This window comes from Rattus norvegicus, chromosome 10 (genome assembly GCF_036323735.1).
Source record: "Rattus norvegicus strain BN/NHsdMcwi chromosome 10, GRCr8, whole genome shotgun sequence".
NCBI lineage: Eukaryota > Metazoa > Chordata > Mammalia > Rodentia > Muridae > Rattus > Rattus norvegicus.
Genome location: NC_086028.1, coordinates 39,379,433 through 39,406,038, shown reverse-complemented (window position 1 = coordinate 39,406,038; position 26,606 = coordinate 39,379,433). Strand labels below are relative to the sequence as shown.

The following is a 26,606-nucleotide window of genomic DNA, read 5'->3' as shown; positions in this document are numbered from 1 at the left end:
CCAGATAGCAAGGTGTTGTGGTGCGAGGCCCCGGCCTCCATCTTCCCCATCGCCCACCCAGCGGTCACTCTGTGCGCGCTTCGCATCCCCTAGGTCTCGCCACTCCCTCGATGGGCGGCGCTTCACAGCGACCAGCCCGCCTACTGGGAGAGAATGGGCGGGTCCCTGTAGCGGGGGAGTATCCGCGCAGCCGCACACACAGTTTGTGGCTCCGCCTCTGCGCGCCAGAGACTAGGCGGGAGGGCGGAGCCCGAAGCCGGGAGCGCAGCTGCTGGCGTGTGGAGATCCTAGGAGCTTCGGAGCCGGCGCTCGGAGCCGCGCGACTGGAGCAGGCGGCGGAGACAAAGGCGACGGTGAGTGTGGGAGAGGGCCCCGCGATGGCCCTGCCGCTCGAGGCGCCAAGTACAGAGCCGCGGCTCGGAAGGCTGAGGGCCCGGGCCTCTCCGCGCTGCGGACTTGGGCAGCGGACTGGGGCTGAGGGCTGAGGCTGCGGCGGCTCCATTTTCCAGTCTGGGCGAGGTCCTCACGCGAGGACCGGCAATGGTTCTCTTCATTCTCCGTGAGGCCAGTTTCCACTGTAGCTTGCACCTTCCCGATGGGGGAGGCGCTACGGACCCCTCCCCCAGTCAGCATCCCGGCCAGTCTGGACCGGCGCGGAGCGGCTGGACTCCGGGATTCCGACTCCCGCCCGGCCTCCCCGGGACCCCGGGACCCCGGGAAAGGAAGCCCGGCCACTGCTTTGCAGTCGCTCCGGCGACTCTTACAGGTTGTTGCACCGGGAGATCCCATCTACGGTGGTGAGCATTACTAACGGGTGTGGTAGGTAGCGGCTCACTGACGTCGCGTTTCGAGCTGAGGAGCAGCCCCATGCCGGTTGATTTCGGGCAACCCTGGGAATTCCGCGTTAGCAGCCGTGATTGCTGCTGCTGAGCTTTCCTGGAGGAGTTTGGTGGTGATGTGCAGAGCGCAGAACTGAAACATTCTGGGCCTGGGAGTACAGCTTAGTGGTGGGGAACTTGCCTTGAATGTAGGAGGCCCAGAGTGGTTCAGTTCCCCAGTACTCCCACCCGCCACAAAGAAAAAGAGAAAATTAAATGCTTTATCAAATGTCTTACCGCATAATACATGCTCAGTAAAATACTGATGTAATGAATGAATCTCAAAACACCACACGAAGCTATTCCTACTAGTAAGATTAGGCACATAGCTTCTTGACTCGGATAAAGGACTCTTGGAAAGAATGCTAGGCAAGTTTTTGACTCCCCCCTCCCATGTAAACTAGCGATAACTAGTCAGTCATTCTTGACAGTTTTGCAGGCAGTACCTTTGAGATGTGGAATTTTTGAGAGCAGTTGGGTTACAAATTTCTGTTTCTTAGCAGACCCGATTTCTCCTCTTCTTTGAAAATAATTGAGAAAGATGTTTGGGGTATATTTTGAGGTCTATCTTTCTATGTAGTAGGAGTAAAGAAGTGTATGTGCTTTTGAGGGGCTGTGGCATGGTCTTGAATCTATCTCTGTGAGTTAGGGAGCGTTCTGAACTTTGAGGGAGGGGACCTTGGTGGTTTAACGTCACTGTTTACCCAGCATACTCATTAGACACGTATTAAGTGCAGAGAGATTTTGAATGCTGTTTGTGGAAGGGAACAAAACTCCAAATGATTTCTCTCTTAAGCTTGAGCATGAAGTTCGTTCTGTGGTTTCCATGTAGCAAGTGAGAACCTCCTCAAACCCCTAGGGCCACTTCACATGAAAAAAAAAAAAAAACAAAAAAAAAAACGGCTGGTGAATTTCAGGAAGTGTTCATTCATAGCCTCCTACTTAAAAGTTAATGAGTAACTCTTTAAGGCTAAGATTATTGGGTTATGGTTTCATTTGCCATCTTAATAAAAATTCGTGTAGGTTTTAAAGCGACAGGAAAAACGGTTTCAACAAGATGGAGTTTTTATTCTCCCCTGAACTAGATTTTGCTGCCGTGTTTTTTATCGATAGTGTGATTCCAGATGTTTCAGTAAGACTCTTTGTAATAACATTTGTATATTAAAAAGTCCCTGCTCTGTGGTTAAATCAGCACTTGCTGCTCATCTAGAGGATTGGAGTTAAGTTCCCAGCACCCACACCTGATGGCTCACAATTGTCTGTAACAGGGTTATGACGCCCTCTTCTGGTCTTCATGGGGCACCCGAATATAAGTGACATACACACGTATAGACATAATTACAAAACAGTAGCAACAACAAAAAAAATCCCCAAAGATGGGTAGGGAATATGGGTCTGTTGATATGAAATCACTGGTTCAGCCACCAGCACCACAAGCTGGAGTGATAGTGGGAGCTTTATTACCACCAACACCTGTGATGGTGGAGGCAAAAGGATCATGAGTTTAAGGTCGTCTTTGGCATAACTAACACAGACTTGAGGCCAGCTTGAATTATATGAGACGCAAAAGGCAAGATAAATTAGTAGCTTCCTTTTGTTTTGGATATTTTAGCCGTTTTATTTTATCTCACTTTTTTTTTTTTTTTAAAGATTCTATCACTGAAGTTCTCTTTTTTTTTTTTTTTTTCCGGAGCTGGGGACCGAACCCAGGGCCTTGCGCATGCTAGGCAAGCACTCTACCACTGAGCCAAATCCCCAACCCATTTTATCTCACTTTTAACAGAGCTAGGGATGTGGCTTATGGTAGTACACCTCCCTGGCATGTGTATACCAGGCTTTGGGTTCTGTCTTCAGTACCACAAAAAGAAAGGAGTTGATGGGTAGGAAAAAAGAAATAAGTAAAGCACCTTTCCAGCAACGTTGTTTTGTCTCCTTGTTTACCATAAAAAAATACACTATTGACTAAATAGTCAAGAGAAGAGTCAATAGACAAGAGTAGGATTATTAGGAAAAATACGTGGTGCTGTTTGGACTCTCCTGACAGAATTACAACTATGATAAAACTGCGTGTTAAAATGAGTGTGGGCTAGGCACTATGGTATGCACTTTTAATCACAGCGTTTGTGAGGCAAGAGGCAGGTGGACTTCTGAGTTTAAGGCCAGCCTGGTCTACGTACCTAGTTCCAAGCCAGCCAGAACCACAGAACGAGACCTGTCTCAACAGGGAGAAAAAGATGTAGGCCGAGGTTATACCTTAGTTGTTAATTTGTTTAGCATGCATGAGGCCTTGGGTATGAGCTCCAGTGCTTCACAAATTGAGGTACCTTCCTATAATCCTAGCACTGGGGGTGGGGGGAGGAGGGTTAGAGGTAGAGGCAGGAGGATCAGAAGTTAAAGGTTATTTTGGTTGCTTATCAAGTTCCAGTCCAGCCTGAGCTACATGAGACCCTATTTCAAAACAAAACCAACTAACAAAACAGCCCCCTCAAAAAAACAAAAATTACCCCAAACACACACACACACACACACACACACACACACACACACACACACCCCAAACCAAACCAAACCAAACCAAACCAAACCAAACCAAACCAAACCAAACCAAACCGTGAAGAAAGACTTGTGTAGCCTGGTCGATAAGAGTGTTTTCCCAGCATGCATGAAGCCCTGGCTTGGTGGTCCACGGCATCATTGCATTTACTGTGAACGTGAAGTTTCTGTTGTTTGTTGCTATGGATGTTTTGGGGTGAGTTCGAGCCAGGGCCTCAAGTGTTCCACCTCAGTCAGTTGCAGCCATTTTCGTTTTCATTTTTACTTTATTTTATGTTTTCACATATGATTTTCTAGTCAACAGCATTGACGTTTTATGGGTGTTCCCAGCAACAGTAAGGGAAGAGTATACTTGATGGAACGTTCTGGTTTTAGATGTGTAGGGATTCCATAGCCAGTGTTTTTTTCTAGGAATGATAAAAGTAACCGCCCCACATGTTATTGATAGAGAATCGTGATAGTTTCTCTTTTTAAAAGTTCTAAAAATTTATTTATGTATTTTATCTATATGAGTGCTCTATTTGCATATTCTCTTGTATGCCAGAGGCATCAGATCCCATTACAGATGGTTGTGAGCCACCATGTAGTTGCTGGAAATTGAACTCAGGACCTCTGAAAGAGCCACCAGTTCTCTTAACCACTGAGCCATCTCTCCAGCCCCTCACTTTCTTTAAAAAAGTTTTTTTTTAATTTAGATTTTATTTTAGGTAGAAGGTTTTGCCTGCATGTATGGATGTATGTATGTATGCATGTATGTATGTATGCATAACATGTTTGTGTCTGGTGTCTGCCCATGGAGGTCAGAGGGGGTGTCAGATTCCCTGGAACTGGAGTTATGGATGGTTGTGAGCCAAGTTACCATGTAGGTGCTAGGAACTGTACCCAGATTCTGTGTTCTAAGTGACTATCTAAGTGCTATCTCCTGGTCCGTAGTTTCTCTTTTCCTAAAAAAAAAGATTTCTGTCTTTATTTTTAATTATGTGTATTTATGGGTCCAGGTGTGGATATCTACACATCATTTAAGGGCCTTTAGAGGCCCGAGGAGGGAATGGAATCCCCTGGAACTACAGGCAGTTTGAGCCATCAGATGTGGGTGCTAGGAACCAAACTTGGTTGCTCTGCAAAGGCAGTGTGTGCTCTCGACTGCTGAGGCACCTCTCAGCCCTGACAGTTCTTTACATGGTATGTTTCTTGTAGGAGTTATATAAGAATATATACCATATAGTCTGTAGAATGTGGTGTTTGGGTTTGTGTAAAGTATACTCTACAGTAGTCATATGGTGAGGAGATCACCTAATGATACATTTTGCAGAATGTCTCCACCATTCAATGTTTGACTCCTTTAGAAGTCAAAATGAATGTTCTGCAAAGTCCATCTGCATCATTACAAGGTAATGAAGATTCACCACTGTTTTTACAGTTAGCTTTTGAATTTAGTAGACCTTTGTGATTTACCAGTGCTGGGACTATTTTGTCATTGTGTAAACTGTGACAGGACTTTCCAAGTTCATTCAGGCATTGACTGTTAGTCTTTTTTTGGGGGGGGGGGCGTATAGCAGCCCTGGCTGTCCTAGAATTTGCTTTGTAGATCAGGCTGACCTCAAGCTCACAGAGGTCTGCCTGTGTCTGCCTTCCAAGTGCTGGGATTTTTTGGCTGTTAGTTTTTTTTATGGCTGTTCTTAGGAGTAACAAAAGTCATGAGTACCTGAAAACAGAACTTTACTGTTTTTAAGCTTACTGGCTGTTCACCTTTTTCATTTTAGTTATTCTTAGAACCATTAAAAAAAAAGCAATCCTTTAGATTTTAGTGGTAGAGAGTTGTTTATTTCTTGTAGGAATTTATTTGATAGCATGCAATGACAGCCTAGTATTATGAAAAACCTGAGGGAAATGATTACAGAGCCAGTAAAGAACATTGAAGATGGACTGTGATGATGTCTGATACGACCTCCTCCTTGCTCAAGGATGGCTGCTCACCCTTGGCCACCAAGGTGGGAGCCACCAGAGTGTGGCCTACTTTAGTTCCTCATGGCTAATGGAAGGAAGACTCTTGATTATAGACTAATCCCTTACAGAGATCTGAACCCAGTGATTGTTACTCAACAGATTTCTTCTTGGTGCTTTTGAGCCTGAGGCTTCTTCCTGTCTAAGAGTTCCAGGTGGACAGTCACTTGAGCTGATAGATGGCTGTCCTGGAACAGCAGCTTGTGAAGGGGGAGGTGTCTTTGTGACTCTGCTTTTTGCATTTTTTTTTCTGTAAATGTGAGCAGTGGTTAGAAAGAAAAGGTGAGGGTCATGAGGTCAGAGGATGAACTGTGCTGTCTGAACGTGTCTGTGTACGTGTGTGCATGTGGGTGCGTGCGTGTGCATTCAAGAGAACAGGGAGGAAGGCAGGAGGTGGAGAAGATAGTGGATTAACAGGAGGTGGAATTCCTTGGCAGAAAGTAGTTATTAAATACAGATATGTCTGGTGCTAGAGAGAGAGTTCAGCAGCACTGGCCACTCTTCCAGAGGACCCTGCTTTGATTCTCAGTGCCCACACGACAGCTCACAACTGTCTGTTGAGAGATGCATTAATGTATAACTATAACGATATGTCATTAGGAGTCAGTTTAATACTTTGTCCATTTAGTAGAATAAAAGTGTTAAGTTCTCCCCTAAGGCCTATGAGCCACAAGTTCTTAGCCCCCAAATAGTGCCAGGTATGGGCTTCATCTTATGGAGTGGGAGTTACAGTCAATTAGAAAGTAGTTGGTGAGTCCCATGATGTTTATGTCACTACTGTACCAATGGACATGTCTTGCCAGAACTGTTGATATTGTAGTTTGCAAGGTTCACAGCTGTCAAGATTGATGTTGACTTCAAAAGCATACATAGCACCTTCTGGAATAATGAAAGCTAGCCAGTAGTGATGAGACTTCCAGGTCAATACCAGCATATTATCGCCATGTTCTGTGACTCAAGTGCATACCATTGGCAGTGGTGGGTCTTAATATCAAGGTCTGGAGGGTAACCAATAATACTGGCAGTGGCCTGTAGTGTTTAGAGCTTATGGGACCTTACCTGCCAGCACCTCCAAAGGAGGAGTTTGTTCCTAGCACTGGGCTGTATTTGTTAGTCTAGTAGGGGTATTGTTCTGTTTTGGGGTAATTCTGTTTTAACTCTCTGTCTCTGTCTCTCTGTATCTCTTTGTCTCTCTCTGTCTGTCTCCCCTCCCCCTCTCCCCCTCTCCCTCTCCCCCTCTGTATCAGGAAGCTTGCACAGTAATAGGTAGGCCTCCACATCACTTTTTGGAAAGGTCATCACTCTCCATTTTCTCTCTTTTACCCTGTTCTTCTATCACCTACCCTTTCAGTTTAACTCTTCTTGTTCTGTTGATCTCTTTTAAACCTTTATACAACTGTTTTCAAGACTTTCAAGGGTTGTGTATCTGATGGGGTCGGTAGTTCATATTTTGTAAGAGTGATTTTTAGACTTAGAACACAATTCTTTTCTCAGTTGAAAATTCTAAAATGATTAAGAACAATGCATGGCATATTGTAGTCTACATTTCGAAGGTACTGTATTTTCACATTCTCCAGGATAACCTGCTTTTATTTTTTAGGTATTAGACTTTTTAAATCATGAGATATTTAATTATTTGCTTAAGGATGAGTCTATTTTATTAATTTTTAAAATTTATTTTTTATTTCATGTTTATTGGTATTTTGCCTGCATGTATGTCTATATGGGGATGTCAGAAGCCCCTTAACTGGAGTTAGAGACATTTGTGAGTTGTAATGTGGGTCCTGGGAATTGTATATAGGTCTTCTGGAAGAAACAGCCAGTGCTCCTAAATTCTTAACCATCTCTCTAGCTCCTTAAGGTTTTATAAGAGTAAAAAAAAATTTAGATTTATTTTACTTTTTATGTTTGAGTGTTTTGCTTCCATGCATTTATGTGTACCACATGTGTGTCTAGTGTTTGTGGAGGCTGGAAGAAGGCATTGGATTTGTTGGAACTGGAGTTTTAGATGATTTGAATCTCCATGTGGGTGTTGGAAATTGAACCCAGGCCCCCTACAAGAGAGCAACTTGTGCTCTAAACTGCTGAGCATTTGGTCAGCCCTCTTGGAGGATTTTAAACGAATTGAAAATGTATATTTTTGATTTCTTTTAGATTGATTGATTGATTCACTTATTTTGGGGAATAAGTCTCATGGAGCTAAGGTTGGCTCACAGCTGTGTGTGTAGCTGAGGGTGACCTTGAATTTCTGACCCTTCTAACAGGTCTGCTATCCCATACAAAGGGGATTTCTGAACTGAAACGTCCAGTTTCAATAATAAGTAATCTTTATCTGACACTTATAGAGTACTTATAAATGTATGTAGCTAAAGAGAGATTATGGTTAAAAAAAATCCTTTTCCTAGAAAATAGTATATGAATTCACATTAAACCTCATGGTTTTTTACAGGGATTGAGTGAACCCTGACCAGTTTCGTTTACTGATCTAGAAATTCATGCTATGATTCTTGTCATCTTCATGGTAGAGTTTTTGAAAGTGTATTGCATTAAAGCACAAAATTATTTTGTTTTATTTGGTTTATCAAGTCATCTACTTTGACTTTATTTTTCTTTTTGGTGCTGGGGTTGAACCCTAGGGTGCCCAGGTGTTATGCAACTGCCAACTATTGAACTGTACATCAGTCTTCTGCTGGGGCCTTTGGCATAGAAAATCAGAGTGAACCTGGACTCTATCCAACACCGTGTTTTACCTCTCCCTGCCTTGGGGAACTACAGGTCTCTGTGCAACTGTTCTGCTCAGTGATGGGTCTTGATATGGTTGAAGTAGAAGCAAGGTTCTCACTGTGCTTGCTGTCAAGCCTAGGTCTTAAGGAGCTCATGTAGCCCTCCTAGTCACTTAGATAATGAAGTCTTCTAGTGTCTGTCTGCACTGGCCTTGTTTTAGTCCTTTTCTTTTTCCTCTTTTTTTTCCTTTTCAGACAGGTTATCTCTATGTAGCTCTGGCTGGCCCAGAACTTGCTATGCACATAAGGCTGACCTCGGACTCACAGAGGTCTTCGTGCTTCTGCCTCCTCAGTGGTGTGATTAGAGACCAGGTGTGCTGTCACACCTGGTGGTTTTCTTTCCTGTCCATTTGTTTCTTTAGTTCATAAACAGTATTAACAATTCTTCAGTAAGGGCATCCTCCCCTGTTTAGAGGTTGGGGCAGGGTGAGTTTGAGTGGTTAGTCTTTTTTTTCTTTTTTCCCCCGGGGCTGGGGACTGAACACAGGACCTTGTGCTTCCTAGGCAAGCACTCTACCACTGAGCTAAATCCCCAACCCCGAGTGGTTAGTCTTAACTGCTGCCATTTTTGTCCAATGGGTCATTAGATGAATTTGGTCCTAGGAATACTGTAAGTGGTATTCTTGGGTATTCCATGCCTGGGAACCACACTCTACTGTTAGCTGAATAGCATGTTAGTAGAAGTAAGCATAGTACATTAAAGTGACTTCATACAGTATAGCTTTTAGCATTTCCCTGTGGCCTCAAAAATCCCTCCCAATTCCTGTTTAGTAATACACTTTCAGGGCACTTCCGTGTATGTGACTCACTGCTGGTAGCATCCTTTGCTTTTAAGGCTCCTTTCTCCATAACATATCTTGAACATTCTTTGTCATGTTTGAACCCAAGGTAGCCACTGTCTTTACACTCCATCCTGTTGTCACTGCACTCCTCTGACTGCCCTGTCACCCATAGCCTGCTAGCAGTTTTTATTTAGACCGTGCCCAGCTCTTCAAGTGCCCACTGGCCTTGCTAGCCTTGAGTGCCTTCACAGTCTATAATCCCAGTGCTTTCCCCTGGTCCAGTGCTGTCTTTCTCCTGAGTGGCTGTTCACACCTTGTCTTCATCTCTTGGTACCACGTCCCCTCCCCCCTTTTGTTTCCAGCTGATGAGCTAGTTTCTTGTATACTCACAATGAAAGCAGTCAGAAAACGTTTTCTGGCCATCCTGCGTCTCTACTCACATCTTCTGTTTCTGCCCTTGCTCTTGGTTTTGTTCCTTTTCTCTGGTCAAGGATATTAACTGCTTCAGTCTTAATCTCATTCAGGGTTGGACCTTTGTCCTGTTCTCCTGGATCACCTTACTCATATAAAGCTAATGCTGAAAACTCTCCCATCTCCTAAGACGCCTTCCTTAACATGTTCATCTTACCTTAGCTACTGCTCTAAAACAGTTGTGGTTTTTAATTATTAGTTGGTTTTGGCTTGTCTCTTCTGGCTCCTCTATTCTGTCGGCTCTATCTGCACCTTGGGGGTAGACTCCCCAGTCAGTTCTCCAAAGTAATTTCAGTTGAGATAGCAGCATTTGGCCTGGTTGATAATCATGTCTTTGAAACCTTTCTTTCCTTTACTTTCTGGATAATACTGTGTGTTTTCAGTTTCTTCTACTGGTTCCATTTTTGTTGCCCCAGCTTTTTAGAAAGGAGGCAGTGTTCCCAGGCTCTATGTTTAGATCTCTGATGTATTTATATTTAGTCTCTCGTGATCTCATCCTATCTAGTGAGAAAAGCTGAGAATTTTATCTTTAGTCTGAGTCTTTTTCTAACCTCCAGTCTTGTATTTCCATCTGCCTATTCAACATTTTCAACTAGATATCTAATAGGCTTGTGTTGTTCAACAAAACTTAACTAAACTCACTCTCCTGCTTCCCCTCTGGTCATTATTCCCATTCCAGTCTCCCTCATCGTGTTGAATGTTAACTTTGTCAGCTTCCTTGGCTGAAAACGTACCAGACCTTCTTGGTACTCCACATTGAAGTAAAATAAGGTGTCATGAAAGCATGCTTGTATCTACCTTAAAAGCCGTGTTAAGAATAAATACAGAGCCTCTAGGGGATGTCCAGTTTGGTGGCTGTGCTTGCTGAGCATGTGCAAGGCCCAGTGTTTGATCCCAAAAAACAGACCCATAGGCACCAAGAAATAAATTGACCCAGTTTGCATCTTCACATCCTGCCGCTCTCTAAGCAGCCGTTCTCTTCCTGCTCCTTCTCTGTTCTGTTCTCAGCAGAGCAGCCAGGTCATGATTTTAAAATGGAAGTCACTTCTATGCTCCAGCGCTGTCTGTGGTGCTCTGTTTTTTTTTTTTTTTTTTGTTTGTTTGTTTGTTTTGTTTGCTTGTTTGTTTGTTTGTTTTTTGTATTTTGTTTTGCTGGGTTAACATTTAGACCAATGGTAACTTGGAGGAGGAAAGGATTTATTTGGTTTATACTTCCAGGTCATGTACATCATTGAGGGAAGTCATGGCAGAAACTCAAGCAGGAGCTGGAAAATGAGCCAGAGTTGCTTTTGGATAGTGTTTTAATCACAGAACAGAGCAAACTGCAGCAGGTGGCTCTCATAGAAAATGGACCAGAGTTACTACAGAGCTCTATGAGACCCTCCTGTTTGTATTGTCCTGAGCTCAAGTTCTAGTTTCCCTTGGTGGACTCCAGTCCGTGGTCTCCTTTGAAGTTCCTTGGCCCTAGTATACAGTTGTGCTGTCTGTGCCCCTACAGACAACTTTGCTTCATTCTGGGGACTGTCTCTCAGTATCTGGGCTGACAGGGGTCGTCGAGGAAGGCACCAGCGTTTGCTGAACGAGCACGTGGAGCTGGTGGAATGCACGTGTGCTTTTGTAGCTAAATTAGAAATTGGAAGAATTAATGGAAATAAAAGGTGCAAGAAGAAGAAGTAAGTTTGAAATTAGTGTGGATATGGAAAGTGGAGACTGAAATAAGCGATAAGGGCCTGAAGACATGAGGAGCAGTGGAGGGGGTGCAGCGACTGAGTGTGACCTGGAAGGAGGTGGCAGCACTTAACATTTGCTTTGTTTTGGGTTTTATTTTTTCGAGACATGGACTCACATTGTGCCACTGTAGATGCCCTGGAACTTACTGTGTAGATCAGGATGGCCTTAAACTCAAAGAGATCCTCCTGCCTCTGCTTCCCCAGTGCTATAATGAAATGAGCCACTATGCCTGGCCGGCTCATTAGAACTTTTTCAGGGTGCTTAACTCCATTTCTCTTTAAGATAACAATTCTTGAAGGCTGAGTGTTGGTGACTTACATGGACTTACACACTCCAGGTTCAACTATGTTGTTCCTTGCTTTTTACCAGGACTGTTTGCTGAAATGAGATTGAAAGCCAAAACTATGGTAAACATCGTTAAAGAAGAGCAATTACTGTAATTTATGTAACCCAGTAGTATTCTTTTGTCTGTGTGTGTACCTATCCCAGAGATTAACTTCCAGGTATTGTTCCTTGGGCTTCTCCCTACTCCCTGCTTTTTTGAAACAGTCTTCCTGGGACTTGGAGCCTTGCAGATTCAATCAGGTTGGCTGGCCAGTGAGACCCCAGAGGTCCTGTTTCTGCCATCTTTGTCCTGGGATTATGAGTGTGTGTTAACTGCATGGATTTTATGAGGGCTGGGGACCGATCTGAGGTCCTGATGGTGAACACTTTATTGAATTGCCTCACCAGCCCCTTTTTGCATTATCGTTACCATTTCTTGTCAAAAGCTCAAACAGTTCTCAAGAGTTATAGGGGGAATTTCAGGGCACAGAAGTTGCTAACTACCGTGTCCTGTCAGACTAAATGTACTTCCTGTTTACTCCTCTCTCAAAAGCAGAGCTGGGGCATGAGGGCAGAGTGGTGGTGTGTCTCACAGATACCCTGCTTCTCCATGGTATGTTAGCAGCTAGCTGCAGTAATGTATATTACTTTGAATAGTAGTTAATGAATGGATGTACATATTTGTGTTCTTAAATGAAAAATGCTGGCTGTACATGAGTGCTTTCATTTTTATAACGCTAGAGGTTGAAGTGGGGATCCTACGTATGCAGGGCGGTCAAACTCCTGAGCCTCAGCCCCAGTCTCTGAAGTGCGTTTTTAAACTGCAACTTAAGTTCAGTAGAAAGGAGGATGCCAGTGAAGTTAATTACATGCAAGTGTTCCGTGTTCTGCTGAGTAAGAGTTCCTACTTAACTTTCCACCCCTAAGCTGTAGAGACCATATCCTGTTGATTAAAGCAGTCTTTTAGGTGGAACTTTGAAAGAGGTGGTTTAGAAATCCCTGAATGAATAATGGTCCACATAAAAATTATTCTATTAAATATTTTTACAAATATTAATATGTAATAATCTATCTTTTCATTGATTTGTGGAACTAGTATGTGCACATAATCTGGACTTGATTTTTACAGCCATTTGAGGTAGGCTTATGTGTGCTTTTGTATAAACATGTACATTACAGTTTAGGCTTTCATGTCCAGTAATCTTAACTCCTAAGCAATAATAACCATAAAAGTCAGATTTCGTATTTTTATTTCACATTAAAAGAAACATTACAAATGCTTTTATATGCATGCTGTTGTGATGTTTGAGAGAAGAAGGTCTTGCTGTTTAGCTCGAACTGGCCTCAAATTTGTCAGCTTCCTGCCTTAGCCCCAAGTGCTGAGATTATAAGTATGTCTCACCACACTGGCTCTCTTTCATTTTATATATATATATAAATAAATTTTTTTTTAAGCTAGGTGTGGTGGCACATGCCTTTAATCCCATCACGTAGAAGGCAGAGGCAGGTAGAACTCTGTGAGTTTGAGGCCAGCAGGGCCTACATAGTGAGTTCCAGGACATCCAGAGCTACATAGTAAGAGTCTATCTCAGAAAAACAAAACAAAATATGTATTGATTATTTCAAAATTGTGTGTGTGCATGCTCATATGAACATGCTTGTGTGTGTATATGAACATGAGAGCAGTTACCCATGGAGCCCCGAAGAGAGTGCCAGATCCCTAGACTTGATGCTACAGGTGGTGTGATCTACCTGATGTGGGTGTTGGCAGCCTACCTTTGCTTACAAGAGCAATATGTGCCATTTCTCCCTTGAGCCATTTCTCCAGCCTGTTACTTTTTTTTTTTGGTTCTTTTTTTCGGAGCTGGGGACCGAACCCAGGGCCTTGCGCTTCCTAGTTAAGCGCTCTACCACTGAGCTAAATCCCCAGCCCCCAGCCTGTTACATTTTTAATGTGTATTTTACATGTCAAGTAATTTTGAATGACACACTAGAATGCTTTGGTTAAATCCATTTATTTTATGAACTAGGTTATCTTTATTAGAATCCAGCATTGATCTGAATGAGTTTATATGGGAAATGCCACCTGGGGATTAATGAGATCCTTATCCATTGACTCCTATATCTTTTCCATGTTTTTAATGTACTCCTGTGTGTGTGTGTATGTACACACATGCTTTGGTACTCCGCTGGAGGTCAGAGCGGACCTGATTATTAGTTTCTTAACTGCATTTCTAATTGCTCCTTCATCTCAGTGCAGATGCTAAAGAGCTTACCATGAATGCCTCTGAGAGTTTGTTGGTTTTGTGACTGAGCCTCGATCAGTCTATTCAGATTGTTTCTTTGTAGTGAAAGAAGTCCAGCTGAGCCAGTGTGCTGTGTGCAGCTACCTGCTCCCTGCCCCCTTCATTCTGTAATGTATATATAAACACTCTAATTCAGCATTTTGGTTGGAGTTTGCCTGTCAGCGTATCTAAATGCTCCTGGCATTTTCTGCTACTCTCAACGTCTCCCAGTCAGTGTTATCAAGTCAGTAGATGATCTCCTGTCAGTCCTCAAGTGTTCACAGCTTCTCCTGTTTTCAACACCCTCGTTCTAGAGACTCTTGTCCTGTCATAGTGAATTTATTGTTCAGCAGTTGAACTTGGTTGACTGAGAGAGCTGCTGGCATTGATCAGCCACATTTACTTTACTTAATTTATTATTCTTTAACTCAGATTGTTCTCTAATGCACCATTGTTCTCTAATGCACAGCATTAAATAAAGTAACTGTTACATCAGAAAACATAAACCAGTGGAAAAGGCTTCAATCTCTACCCTTAGCATTACAGGGGGTTAATTTTGATAAATGTCTTTGCAGAAAAGTCAGTGAATTTATCCTCAAAAAAGATTCTATTACATCTCACACCAACCAATATTACCACCATAAAAGCATTGCTTTTTATTCAGTAAGAGGGGATCTGTTGGAAAAGAGGTAAAGCTGCAGGTAAAGTGGTGAGAAGTGGGCTGCGTGTGGTGGTGCACACCTGTAACCTCAGCACTCAGGCGGCTGAGGCAGGAGGAGCGAGAACATGGGAGAGGTCAGGTCACCTGTGAAGAGCTGGAGAGGGCTCAGAGTGTAGCTTATGGTGTGGAGATGGGGTCAAGAGTCTTCCTGGCCTCACCATTAATGGCTTGTACTTGGTCATCCCTAGAGTGGCCACTGTGTATATCTATAGGTTCAACTGTGAAGATGCAGGAAGAAGAATGGCCCTGAAGTCAGTCCCTGCTATGTGTCCAGGGACTTGGAGAACTAAGAAAGCATTTTCCTGACTCCTGGTAAACCCCTCAGCTATGGTCGTCTGTTCCTGCTAGGAGGCTATGCAGCATATTATGTAGCGTGTGAATGTTATGTTATACTGCATACAAATGAAAGAGAACCTTAAGGAGTATGGTGCAGTGTGAGCTACATAGTGAGTCCTGTCTTACTGTTCTCATGTTCTTTCTCTTCTCTCCTCTTGTGTTTATGGGCAGCAGAATGTGGCAGGTCACCTTATTTTATTTTATTGATTTATTTTGAGGCAGAGGCTGGCTTTGAACTCCCTATTTGGTGGCTGGTCATGAACTTCTGATTCTCCTGCCTCTACCTACCAAGTGCTAGGACAGCAGGCCTGTTCCACCATGTTGGCTAGTAGTGTTTTGTTTTGTTTTTTCCTTAAGAACATTCTTACTGTCATACTTGATTATATTATATTGATTAACAAAAAAATGTAGTTCCTTACACAGTAGAATTACTTTAATAGTGGCCCTAGAACAAAATAAAGGTTGGAGGATAAATTCATGTTTTTCTCTGCCTTGTCTGGTGTTGCCTTAATGTTGAAATAATTATAGTGGGCCTGTGAGATGGCTTAGTAGGCAAAGGTGCTTGTTGCTAAGCTGATGACCTGAGTTTGATTCTTGGGACTCAACATAATGGACGGAGAGAATCACCTCTCACACTGTGCTCTCCAACTTCCACATTTCACCATGGCATACATAAGTGAGTAAATAATGTAAGAAAAAAGGTAATTTTAGAAGAATCCACCCCCCACCCCCAGGATCAAACTCTGACAGAGTCTATTGTGCATACTAGGCATTCACCCCACCATTGAGCCATACATTTTCAGTCTCAAGGATGTGTTTAGTTGAAGGCCTATAACTAAGTCTGTGTAAAATAAACTGTATCTGCAGTTGACAGTTCCATTAGCTATTGCTGAACTCTATGTCAGGAGTTCTTAGAAAAAAGTTTAGCATGTAAGAATTGTTACATTAGAGTTTGATTTGATTTTTATTTCATACATGTAAAAGTACTTGTGGGAGCAGTTTTGTGTGTGTTTGTGTTTGTGTGTGTGTGTGTGTGTGTGTGTGTGTGTGTGTGTGTGGTTCTCTCAGAAAACCACTGTCTCAATCTTGTCAACATCCTGAAGACGTTTGCATCCTCAAGTAGTAGTGCCTACAGCTCTCCAAGAGCCTTTAGGTTTTACAGTAAGTGACCAGTCTTTTACCAGCATGATAAGTTACTTAGGATGCACTGCTAATTTCTTGATTTGGCCTTATCTCCCTAATGCCTTTCATTGTATGGTATTACAGTGTGTTCACAGACAGGCTCCTCTTTTATAGCTATTTTCTTACCTTAGTGCCACTTCCTTGGTTGTACGGATGTTGCTCAAACTACTTCTTAATGTGGTAAAGAAGAATTAAAAGCAATACTGTTGATGTGGCTTTTTCTACTGAGAAATAGTGCATTTGTTGTCAGTCAACTGACAATCCCTTGAGAATGTCCCTAAAAATACGGCATATTTGTAAACAGATAAGCAACTATTTAATTCCATATCTTTATGCTTAAAATATTTTTTCCAAAGTTTAAATTCAGAGCGAATTTTTAGAATATCTCTTATATTCTAACAGTCTTGTACATATGAACAATATATCATGTTTCCCTCAATTCCTCCCCCTACTACTCCCAGGCAACCCAAGATCTCACCCATCTTTTTTTATTCCCTCTACTTTTGTGCTAATAACTCACTGAGTCCAGTTATCATTGCCGATTGGATGCTAGTTGATCTTGTCGACTTGATCTGGTGAGATAACCACAGCTGCAGTGAGCACATGACTGTAGTGTCACATCCTGTCCTGAAGACATTTACAGCCCGTCTCCCTCCCCCAGCTCTTCTGTTCTTTCTGCCCTTCTTCCATGGGTGTGTCGTGTGTGTGTGTGTGTGTGTGTGTGTGTGTGTGTGTGTGTGTGTGTGTGTGTGTCTGTCTGTCTGTCTGTCTTAGGAAATCATTGTCCTTCTTTACATTTATTTTATGAATACTAACCTTGTTTTTGTGAAACGTTGCTTTATGTATAAGGCTGTGGTTCTCAACCTTCCTTATACTATGACCCTCTAATACAGTTCCTCTTTTGTGGTGACCCTAACCATAACATTATTTTGTTGCTATTTCATAACTGAAGTTTTGCTACTGTCATGAATTGTAATGTAAACATCTGATATGCAACTCCTGAAAGGGTGGGTTAACCCTAAAGGAGTTATGACCCACAGGTTGAGAGCCAGTGGTCTAGATGCTTATAATTAACCACACAGCCTGTGTGTGGAGGAACTACTACTGAAGGCTAACTGTTTTCAGCTGGTGAGTGTGGGAGGCACTGGGAAGTGGCATGGCAAGTCCTCTTACCCTTGGTGCTTGCCACTTTTTCTCACTTAAGAAAGGGTATTAGGGCTTATACTTAGACACACAAGTAAGTAAAGAAATATTTTCAAAGAAAGAAAAAAAGAAAGGGTATTAGGTGTGTTGGGGATGACTTGGCTTGTGGAAGATGTTGATAGTGTTTCATTTCCTTTCTGCTGTACCTACTGTGTTAGGATGTCTTGGGAGCTCTTAGAAGTTAATTGGGGTCAAGAATCTAAAAATATGTGGAATTAAGGTGAACTCATATGTATTTGTGGTGATTGTTTAATCGCCCTGTCCAAGAATGAGAGCAGGTCTTGTGACTTTTCAAAGTCTTTTTAAAATCTGATTTATGGCCGGGTAGTGTTGTTGCATGTTGCCTTTAATCCCTGCACTCAGGAAACAGGTAGGTGGATCTCTGAATTTGATGCCAGCCTGGTCTACAGAGCAAGTTCCAGAAGAGCCAGGGCTAGAGAGCAACATTGTCTGGAAAAACCAATTAAAGGAAAAAAAAAAAAAAAGCACCTGACTCCAAAGCTGGGCATGGTGGCACACACCTTTAATCTCAGCACCCAGAGGCTGAGGCAGGTGGGTCTCTGAGTTCAATGCCATCCTGGTCTACAGAATGAGTTCTAGGACAGCCAAGTGTAGTTAAAGTCATCTATAGCTAGGGGTTTTCCTCTCATCAACTTTACTCCCAGAAATAAGGGCTCTGGGACTTAATAGTTCATGAATAAACGCCTAGGACAAAAGCTTGGCTTGTTCTCTGCCTAGCTCATAACTTAATTACCCATTTATGCTAGTCTAAGTTGTGCCATGTAGCTGGCTACTTGGTCTTCAGTTTCATGCCACCATCTTCTTCTGTGTCTGGGGTGAATCTCCAGCACCTTACTCTTTGCCAGAGACCTCTTTCTCTCTCACCAAACTATTTCCTGCCTCATCTCTTTGGCTGTAGGCCTTTTTATTTGACAGGTGAATGCTTTTACACAGTGCATAAGAGATTCTCTCTACAGCCAGGACACCCTGTCTTGACCACCCCCAACAAAAACAAAATAAAACAAACAAGCAGCAAAAATCTGGCTTCAATGGAAGTTTTAATGTTAAAAACTGAATTAGCCAAGCATAGTGGTACACATGCCTTTACTTGTAGCACTCTGGAAATAGACAGGTGGGTATCTATGGGTACAAGGTGAGCCTGGAATGCATAGTGAGTTCTGGGACAGTCTCACAGTCTTGAGACTAAGCTTTTAAAAAACAAAACAAAACCAACAAACAAACAAACAAGTCTTGAGATTAAACTAACTGTTCTGAGTTGAGCTGAACCAAGCTGAATTGAGAGGAGCTAATTGTTGCTGACTAAAAGGGTGAGAAAGTATTTCTGTGTCTCCTTAGAAGTGGACACATTTGCATTTCTAACATTTATTCATAATGATGTCTATTTTAATAAATTGACCCTTTTGGAAACAAAATATAGCTAAGATATGGAGGAAGCAACTCTTAACTTCAGTAATAATTACAAGTTTCTTTTACCAGATTTGAGAGACTAGTATTTTGGTCCTGAATACAGTGTGGTTCTAAATGCATTGCTGTAGAGTGTGGGCTGGTGGATCTATTCTCCAAACACCCTGCCTGGCCTGGCCAAACTATTGATCCTAGGATTCACTTAATGTGCTTGGGGTTAAGAAGCATGTTCCTGATTTTTTTGGGGGGGGGCAACCCCCTCCCCCAATAGGCTTATGAGAAAATTTTATGTAGTGGTAAAATCGGTTTATTGAATTGTGTAAGTCAGTGCTGTTAACGGCCTTCTTTGTCTAAATAGTAATTTTATCACCAGAGAAAACCAACATTCTTTCAGCTCTGCGCTCAGACACAAGAAAGAGGTTTTTGTCCTGGGATTTGCCTCTTTGGTTGGAAAGGGGTCCTGTATTTATGACCTCTCAATGTGGTTTGTCAGCAGCGTAGCACCTGTCACTGTCTCTTACAACTGAGTATTCCATGGTGTGCATGCACAGCATTTTATTTCTCTTTTATCAGTTTGTGAACATTTTCAGTTTTTCTTCACATTTCAATCATTATGAGTAATGCAGTTAAGAATATGAACATTAATCATCGTGTGGTAATTGAGTAATGGAGGCAAAGTACTTACGTGTGGGACAAAGGTGGTCCTTTAAGATCATGATGGAGATTCTTTTTTGGTTCTTTTTTTTTTTTTTTTTTTTTTTTTTCCGGAGCTGGGGACCGAACCCAGGGCCTTGCGCTTCCTAGGCAAGCACTCTACCACTGAGCTAAATCCCCAACCATGATGGAGATTCTTGTCACCCAGTAACATGTCATGGTATCTGCACTGTCACCTGATTGTGGTGATGTTGGTCTAAAATTACTGTGGTCATAGGTGTAGAACACAGTTATGTAAGGTATATAACACTTGCTAACATAAACTATATGTTTATATAATTATAAATATGCAGTTTTCATCAGTAGAGTATTCTTTCTACTTATATATAAAACATATAATGTGTAAAACAGCCTCAGGCAGGTCCTCAGCAGTTTCTGGAAGGCATTGCTGTCACAGGAGCTGACGGCGGCGTGCATGCTGCTGCTTCTAAAGACCTTCCAGAGGGAGGCTCTGGGCAGACGACATGTTCCTTCCTTATAATAGCAGCAAAGGTGGGCAGATTGCTGATACCAGCCTGGGCACATAGTGAGACCCTGTCTCAAAAAACAATAAAAATAACCTAGTATATTTTTAAAATTCACATTTGTTTATGTGCGTGCACTTGTACTTGTGGAGGTCAGAGGACACTTGTAGAAGTTAGTTCTCCTTTTACCATGCAGATTCCTGGAATGGAACTTGGGTCAGGTCATCAGGCCTAGTAGCAAATATCTTTACTTACTTAGCCATTTCATTGGTGTGTGTGTGTGTGTGTGTGTGTGTGTGTGTGTGTGTGTGTGTATGTAATCCCCCTCCCCCTCCCCAGACAGGGTCTCTCTGTCTGTCCTGTAACTTGCTCTGTAGACCAGACTGGCCTCGAGCTCAGAGAGATTTGCTTGCTTCTGTCTCCTGAATTCTGGGGTTAAAGGCAAAGGCCTATTTACCTGGCCTAGTTTTTAAATGTTTTTTTTTAAAAAGATTTATTTATTTTATATATGTGATTACACAGTTGCTGTCTTCAGACCTGAGAACAGGGTATTGAATCCCATTCAGATGTTTGTGAACCACCATGTGATTGCTGGGAATTGAATTCAGAACCTCTGGCAGAACAGAACAGTCAGTGCTCTTAACCACTGAGCCATCTCTCCAGCCCTAGTTTTAAAATTTTTTAATTGAAATAGAATTATATCAGTCTTTCTTTTTCCTTCCTCCAGCCCTTCTAGCCCCCCCATATCCCCTCCTACTGTGAAGTTGGTATAATTATCATCTCATATTCTCTCTCTCTCTCTCTCTCTCTCTCTCTCTCTCTCTCTGACAGTGTTTTGTTGTTTGTATGTATATGGTTTCAAGACTAATCAATACTTCAAAATGTCCCCCTCTCATGTTAACATGTTGGTTGGTTGCTGTCCCCGTTTTGTCTATGCATTTCTAAGAGATTCTTTCACAGCAGAGTCCTTGTGTTCTGGCTCTTAGAGTCTTTTCACCCCCTCTTCCATGAACAATGTTCCCTGAGCCATAGATACAGGAGTTGTAATGAATAGGTAGTCACTGAGGCTGGACTACCCACAGTTTCTGGATTGTATCCATTTGTGGTTTTCCGTGATGGTCTCTACCTGCTGTAGAGAGGTTTCTTTGATGAGGAGTGGTCACTACCCTTACTCAAGTAAGCAGGCTCTTGCACAAAGAGGGATTGCAGGTCTAGTATTTACATTTTAAAAAGTCATTTTAGGAACTGGAGAGATGGCTCAGCTGTTAAGAGTACAGGCTCCACTTCCAGAGGTCCAGGATTCAATTCCAAGCATTCAGATGATGGCTCACAACCATCTCTAACTGTAGTCCTGTGGGATCCAATGCCCTCTTTCAGTGTGCAGATGTACGTGGAGACAAAACGCCCACATACAAGCACGCGCTTGTCATTTCCAGCCTTGCACTGGTAATTTAGATTCACTATAGAGAATTCAAGGGAGAGTGATGGTCAGCATGCAGTAACATGGGTGATTTCAGACTGTGCATGCAGCTGTTCAGTGAGTGGTCTGGACGGTGAAAGCATTGAGGTTTTAAATATTTCTATACTTCCCAGAGGAAAAGGAGCATTTTATTTATATCAGATGGTTTTTTGGTTTGTTTTTTGGTTTCTGAGATTGTGTCTAACAGTATAGATTAAACTGGCTTTAAATTCCTGATTGTTGTGCTCGAGTCTGCTGGATGCTGGGCTTACAGATGTGTGTATCAGCAAGCCTGGCAAGGAAACTTAAAACCACAGCAGTTGGATCTTTATGCTAAGAGAAGTGTATTCAACTCAGAAAAATAGGATCATGCAGTCTTAGTTAGGACTTCTACTGTGAAGGGACACCCTGATCGTGGCAACTCTTGTAAAAGAAAATGTCTAATTGGGGTTGGCTTGCAGTTTCAGAGGTTTAGTCCATTATCATCATGGTGGCACACATGGTGCTGGTAGGAGATGAAAATTGTACACCCTGATCACAGGCAGCAGGAAGTGAACAGGCTTGAGTTTCTAAGACTTCAAAGTCACACACCTCCATCAAAGCCACACCCACTCCAGGGTCACACCTCCTAGTAGTGCTATTCCCTATGGACCTGTGGGGGCCATTTTTATTCAGACTACCACAGGAGTGTTAGTATTTTATCAGTCCATTAATTGTCATGTGTTATACATAAAATAATTCCACATTATATCTGACAGAACTTGTCTTGCTTTTTGAATGTTGAAATTCCAGGCATTTGCTACCAGGCCAGGTATAAGAGAACCTTTAATTCTTCATACTGACATTACAAATTCAATTAATAATACTAAGTCTTACGTACTAGACTTCTCAAATGGAGTGAAGAAATAAATATAAGCAATGCATATTTTAAACCCAAGACAACTACTGTAGCTTTCAGATTCCATTCTGTGAAACAAAACTGTTCGTGAGTTCAGAGATGACAGTTGGTGGTGATGAAGTTTTTGGATAAGGAGGATCAGGATTCAGGGTCATTCCCAAGGTACATCAGGGGTGTGTGTGTGTGTGTGTGTGTGTGTGTGTGTGTGTGTGTGTGTTTGTGTGTTTGTGTAGGGGGATGGTGGTGTCAGGAGTTCCTGGACCATGTGAAATGCTGTCTCAGAACCTTTCCCCACTCCCCAAAAAAGGGAATGGGTAGTCTGGAAGAGTTAGAATTGAAGTAGTTTTGAATTAATATATTCAGGAAGCTAGGCCCATATTTATGTCCTAGAGGTTAGGAAGTTGAAACTGGTAGGTGGCTGTCAGAACTCTGAATCTGGGGCCACAACTGGTGCTGGTGGCAGCCGCTAGTGAAGGCGGGGACCCTCCCACGCCCCGATTCACCACTCAGCTCAGCAGCAGGAAGCCTGTGGGTCTCACTTCTGCTCACTCTCTCAGGAGCTGCTTACTCAGCCTGTTTACATTCCAGATAAATTAACTGCAAGAGGACAATCTGGAAAATGTAGGGGATTTTTTTGGTTGTTGTTACTTTAAAAAAAAAAAAAAGCCTGTCTGCCCCTGAAGCGTAGGAAGGAATGTATTCAGGGGAGCATGAGTGCCCTTCTGCTCTGGTTACGAGGCTTTGCATGTAGTGTATTTCGAAGGTGGTGAGATTAAAACATTTCAACTCAGATTTGATATGTTCTCAAATGTTACACTAAATGTGAACCATTAATTTTGTTGTTTATATAAAATTCTTTTTTTTCCAGGCCTAAAGTTTTCAGTTGCAAATAAGCTAGTGTTTGTAAAATCCTTTTATAGTGTGCTTCGTGTGTTTCGTGTGTGTGTGTGTGTGCGTGCGAGTGTGTGTGTGCATGTGTCACAGCATATATGTACAGGTGAGAGGAGGCAGGGTCTCTTGTTCACAGGCTGGTAGTTTTCTTGGGATTCTTCTGTTTCTGTAGGAACACAGGATTAGAGATATACTACTATTCCTGGCTTTCCTTGGATACTGGGAATTCAAACTCAGGTCCTCATGCTTGTGCAAGGTTTTTATTTGCTGATCCATCTCTACTTGCTATGTTTTATTTTTTAAAATTCAGTTTATTTTATTATCTTGCTAAAAGGAGATGGGTTGTGATAATTTTCAAAAGTAATGTGGGGAGGAAGTGATACCGGGGAGGGGGCTCTCCCTTCTCAGAGGAGAAGGGGAGGATCTGTGTGTGACTGTGTACTTGGAGGAGAGGAAGGTTGATATTGGGATGTAAAGTGAATGAATAAATAAATAAATTTTAAAAATAGATGTGGTGGCATATAACATTTAATACCAGTCCTCTGAGGCAGAGACAGGTGGATCTCGGAATGGGAGGCTAGTCTGGTCTTCAGATTGAGCTCTAGAATAGGCAAGGTTACACAGAGATATCCTGTCTCAAAAATAAGATTTGTGGGGTTGGGGATTTAGCTCAGTGGTAGAGCGCTCGCCTAGCAAGGGCAAGGCCCTGAGTTCGGTCCCCAGCTCCAAAGAAAAAGAAAAAGAAAAAAAAATAAGATTTGTGTTTTAGGAAAGAACAAGTCTTCCCAAACTAGATTGGGAAGATGCTCTTATTATATATTTATTTCTAAGATTTGTTTTATTTTATGTTTATGAGGGGTTTGCATCAGATCTTCTGGAACTGGAGTCAAGATAGATGTGAACCACCATATGGAGGTTGGAAGTTGAACTTGAGTCCTCAGAAGTGCTATTAACTGCTGAGCTATCTCTCTAGCCTGTCTTGTGTTACCATTACTCAATCTTAAATATTTCTCTAACAGTGCTTTAATAGGGAACTGAAAGCTCATTTTAGTGTGTTTTTTCATGCCCTCCATGTTTAATGAAACGACAGCTGACTGCGTGGTTTTGATTTGCTGTGTGTCTTGTGTGTCTACTGTGTCTGATGGTGCATACCTACCTATAATCCCAGGCCAGGAGGATTTCGAACTCAAGACTGGCTTGGGCTACACAGTGACTTTAAGGCTAGCCTAGACTAAATAGGGAGAGCCTGTTCCACAAAAATCAAAGTAATGCTGGAGTGGTGGCACACCCAGCCCTGTAATCCTAGCACCTGGGAGATGGAAATTGGAAACTCAGGAGGAGATCGAGACCCATTCATTGACATTACATGGCAAGTTTGAGGTTAGCTTGGCCTGCTAGAGATCTCAACAAAACAAGAAACCACCCCAGAGCCAAACAAACAAAAGACACATATGCTAAATTACTTTCGGATTCTGTTTTAGAGTTTTAAAAAATGTATGTTTGCCTGTTCATATGTGTATGTATATGTTTATGTCTATGTCTGCCTGTCTTAGGGAGGAGGGGTTCTGAGTATGCCATAGCATGCATGTGAAGGTCAGAGGACAGTTTACTAAAGGGTCTCTTCTACCCAGTAAGTGGGTCCTGGTCTGTAACTCAGATTGTCAGGCTTGGTGGCAATCACTTTTACTAGTGGCTGCAGATCTGGAATTAAATAGATTGTAAAAATAGTTAGGCGAGATCTTGGTTTGGCCTTGAAGGTCAAGGCAGAAAGACAGGAGTCGGGAGTGATACTCTTGTTCTTTGCTTGGGAAACGAGGTAGAAGTGAGAGAATAGAATAAAGTAAGGTGGGTAGAATTGAGGTAGGAGAGGGGTAAGGAAAGTGGAGTTGAGTTGAGGTGTGTGGAGTGAGGGCACACACCTTGTGTGATGTGCTGCCTGCTGTAGACTGTGCATTTACACCAAAGAACATGTGGGCTGCAGAGCTTCAGGCTGGGAATGTGGGTTTGAGAATCACCGATACACATCGTCAATATACATATGCCCCGTGAACTCTGGGCTGATGGAGACAAGTTAAGGAGCCTTTATGGACTGAAAGGACTCCAGTATTAATGTGTAAGCAAGTACAAATCTGCCTAAACTATTTAATCGGAAGAGTGAAAGCTGCCCTCACTGAGCGAGCTCCATTCGGCTTACCCCAGTTCCTAAATTCCCATTATTAGCATTTCCCTTCGGGTTGAAACGCAGCCTTTCTAGGAGTTGCCATTAAAAAGCAGTTATTTCTGAAGGGGTAAACTTATAATCTGTTATGGTAGTGTTCATATTTTTAGATCACTGACCTTTATTTTGGAATTCAAATGGAAATGTAAGAAAGATTAAGTTTGGAAAACATAATACTGTCCCAAAGTGTGAGATTAAAGAGGAGATTTAGACTTGGGGCCTGGGTTGGAAACAGGTCATGGTAGAGCACAGGGAACCTGTCACCAAAGAGGGAAGCTGGGAGCCAGCACACTTTGTAATCCTGCTCTTGGGAGGCAGAAGCAAGAGGATGGAGAATTCCCATGCCGCCTGTCTAGTGTGGCACTGATCCACAGAAGGAGGGGTGAAAGAACACTTGAAAAATGAAATACAGGGAAAGTCTGAAGGCATTTCAGTTATAAACAAGGGTGCTCATGTAATTTATGCTTGGGTAGAATTTCGGTGTAATTTGTTACTTGAACTAGATTGAGATAGAGAAAGGAATGGCCATGAAAACTGTGTAGACTGGACTGTGATGGACAGTCCTTTTACAAGGTTTTGTGATTTCATTTGTAGCATAATGAAATATTTAAAAATGTTAGTCGTGTGTGTCAAGCATTATACTGAATTAAGTGGCACTTCTTTCTTCTGCCTCTCAAGTGCTGTGATTAAAGACCTGTGCCACCACATCCAATTTGTTAGTATATACTTTTTATTAGATTATCTGAAGTAATTTAATAGGATCAAGTCCTGCTAATGTGAGTTTCTATCCATTTGGGAAAAGTGGGAACTAAGCAAAATTTTTTTAGTAAGACCTAGGACTCTCCCTTACATTTGATCAGTTTAAGCTTACGATTTTTGAGCTACAGGGGATTGGTACTTAAAACTTGTAAGAGGGTATAAGGATTAAAAGGAGTCGTACCTGGGTTTCTGCTATTAATGGGTCTTTAGTTACTCCCCACAGTCCTGATAGTAGACACTGACGCAGGACAGCGGGACATAGAACAGTGTTCCAGTTGTTTCTCCTTATCCATCCTGTCTTGCTGGGTGGTGGAGGAGAATATGTTTAACTTTTCTGTGACTGCCTGAATGTGTTTAAAAATAATCCTTTTTTTATTCATGGCACTCTGATGCATACCTTGGAAAACAGAAGTTTCTATGCAGAGAGTGCTATAATCTCAAACTGAGCTAGAGAAGTAATACAGGGTGCTCTGTCTCTTCATGGTGAACAACAGGCAGGTGGGAAAGGTGGCATTTAATGTGGTA

General features: G+C 42.3%; 1 protein-coding gene across 1 annotated transcript in view; it reads left to right on the top strand.

The window, feature by feature from the left end:
* Positions 1-266: 266 nt before the first annotated feature.
* Positions 267-26,606, top strand: part of Cdc42se2 (CDC42 small effector 2) — a 68,504-nt gene continuing 42,164 nt past the window's right edge. The window contains exon 1 of the mRNA NM_001126089.2: positions 267-353. The gene's annotated coding sequence lies outside the window, so the exon portion shown is untranslated. The remainder of the gene's footprint in view (positions 354-26,606) is intronic.